The sequence below is a fragment of the Eschrichtius robustus genome, chromosome 3 (assembly GCF_028021215.1).
Source record: "Eschrichtius robustus isolate mEscRob2 chromosome 3, mEscRob2.pri, whole genome shotgun sequence".
In the NCBI taxonomy this organism is placed as follows: Eukaryota; Metazoa; Chordata; class Mammalia; order Artiodactyla; family Eschrichtiidae; genus Eschrichtius; species Eschrichtius robustus.
The window spans coordinates 12,418,255-12,420,939 of record NC_090826.1 but is presented as its reverse complement, the minus strand read 5'-3'; the positions used below and the strand labels follow the sequence as shown (position 1 = coordinate 12,420,939).

The following is a 2,685-nucleotide window of genomic DNA, read 5'->3' as shown; positions in this document are numbered from 1 at the left end:
TGGGATGACGTTCATCCAGAGGTTAGACGGACATCTTACCCATGTGGCTAACATTTGGTAGGAGCTTTAAAGTTTACAAAGCCCTTTCCAATACTTCGGCTCATTAGAACTGTTTGACGGAGGCAGCATTATCCTAACTTTATAAAGGAGGAAACTGGGACTCAAATTAAGCCCTTAGGCTGGCAGAGCCAGTGTGCAAACTCAGGTCTGCGTGGTTCAAACAGTCTGGTGTTGGAGGGAGCTAGCGGCGGGGGCGAGGTGAAGTGCTGGCAGCAGAAAGGGGTTCGGAAAAAAAAGTGTATAAAAAGGGGTTCGGGGGCGGGGGGCGGGGAACGCGGGGCGATGGCCGGATAAGAAGCGGTCTGGCCGCGGGTGTGGGAGGGGGAGGAGAGGACGCCCGGGCGCCACGAGAGTATGACGGGGCTACAGGCTCTGCTCGGCCTGCACCGCACGCTCACCTACCGGCTCCGCTTGCGGTTCGGCACCTGGAACTGGACCTGGCGGAGCTACTGCTGCGCCGCCTCCGCCGCGGTCCTAGCGCCGCTCGGCTTCGCGCTCCGCCAGCCCCCGGCTGTCGGCGGGAACAGCCTTGACCACAGGCATCCGCGCAGGGGGCCCGCCCCGGTCGCCGCCCACCCGCGGCTGCAATGGCATGAGGACGCCCGTTCCTTGAAGAAGCTGCCTGTGCACGTAGACTTGGTGATCACCGAGGAGCAGGAGCCCAGCTTCTCCGACATCGCAAGCCTCGTGGTGTGATGTATGGCAGTGGGCACCTCTTACATTAGCGTCTACGACCACAAAGGAATTTTCAAAAGAAATAACTCCGGATTGATGGATGAAATTTTAAAACAACAGCAGGAACTTCTGGACGTAGATGGTTCCAAATACTCACCAGAATTTGCAAATCGTAATGACGAAGATTGCCATTCGGCAGTGAAGGTGCTGTCCCCAGAAGATGAAAAAGCAGATATTGTGAGAGCTGCTCAAGACTTTTGCCAGTTAGTAGCCCAGCAGCAAAAGAAATCCACAGATTTGGATGTAGATATATCAGACCATTTACTTAGTTCGAATGGTGCCCGTGGTCCTGATTTAGTACTGAAGTTTGGTCCTGAGGACAGCACACTAGGCTTTCTGCCCTGGCACATCAGCCTGACAGAGAATGTCTCTTTGCCTTCCCACCTAAACTTCAGTTATGAGGACTTTTTCTCTGCCCTTCGTCAATATGCAGCCTGTGAACAGCATCTGGGAAAGTAGTGATCCTTGGTTGTGATAGGGACAGAATAAAGGGACAAATTTAGGTAATTAAACAGTCAATCCCACTAGGGGATTGTAAGTAAAGAAAAAAGTATGGGAGACCCCCCTAAGTTAATGATCACTCAAGAAAGCAGGTTTACTTATCCACGAAACCAAGCAGGCTTGCTTAGCAACAAAACCATGCAACAGAAGCACGAGACATGCCCCAAAACAATAAAACAATGGTGGCAGGAGACCCACATCCTGCCCAGTGAGCTCAGTAAGTTAATGACCCCTAGGACACGCTCTCTGCACACATAAAAAACAATAATTTATGGAAAGGTGACATTTCAAAGTGAAAGACCCTCATTATACTAAGACCTAAAATAATTTTTCCGTAGTGCCATGACAGCCCTAGCTTGACCATGTAGGGACAAGAAAACTCCCTTGCCCAACCTGGAGAAGGAGCTAATGATGGAAGCATGACATCTACCCAAGAATGAGGCAGAAGGTGGTCTTTTCCTCCTCCCCACTTTTCCTTTGATTATAAAAGTGTAGCCCACTAAGTTCTCCCGGGCACCACCCTCTCGCTTGCCCACTTGTAAGCCTCATAGCATCCTATTCTAATAAATCACTTCTTATCTATCACTTTGTCTCTCACTGAATTCTTTCTGTGCTGAGACATAAAGGACCAGAGCTCTTCAGAGCCCCCCAAAAGGACACCTAACAGTTTCAGCTGTGTAATTTGATTTCAGGCTTTTGGAGAAAAGGACTCAAGTGACTCATGTTGACAAAGCACCTCTGAAACCCTGTACACACCTAGTTCATAATCCTCATAATTTATCAACAGACACAAAAAAAGTGTCTCACTTGAGACTAAGAGCACGTGTGAGTGAGTATGTGTGGGTGTGTGCATGCATGCATGTATGGAAATAAACTTATAAATGGGGGAAGTATTGGAGAAGAAAATATGTGGACTTGCACTTTTGAGCAAAGAGCAGCAATGTTTTAGGAGCTGAAATTTCAGATTTAAAGGCTTCAACCCCAACTACCTCCCTGTTTTTGTGGGGAGAGAAGGAGGTGATTAAAGCTGTTTTGTTGTTGTTTGGGGGGGAAGGGGAATAATTTTTGTTCAGTCTTTCCTAGTGATCCAACTTTAATTTTTAAGAATAATATATCAGGGACTTCCCTGGTGGCGCAGTGGTTAAGAATCTGCCTGCCAGTGCAGGGGACACGGGTTCGAGCCCTGTTCCGGGAAGATCCCACATGCTGCGGAGCAACTAAGCACGTGAGCCACAACTTCTGAGCCTGCGCTCTAGAGCCCGCAAGCCACAACTACTGAAGCCCGTGCGCCTAGAGCCCGTGCTCCACAACAAGAGAAGCCACCACAATGAGAAGCCCGCGCACTGCAATGAAGAGTAGCCCCCACTCGCCACAACTAGAGAAAGCCCG

General features: G+C 49.6%; 1 pseudogene; it reads left to right on the top strand.

Moving 5' to 3' along the window:
• Nucleotides 1–4: 4 nt before the first annotated feature.
• LOC137760512 (dehydrodolichyl diphosphate synthase complex subunit NUS1 pseudogene) lies at nt 5–1,254 on the top strand (annotated as a pseudogene).
• Nucleotides 1,255–2,685: the final 1,431 nt, after the last annotated feature.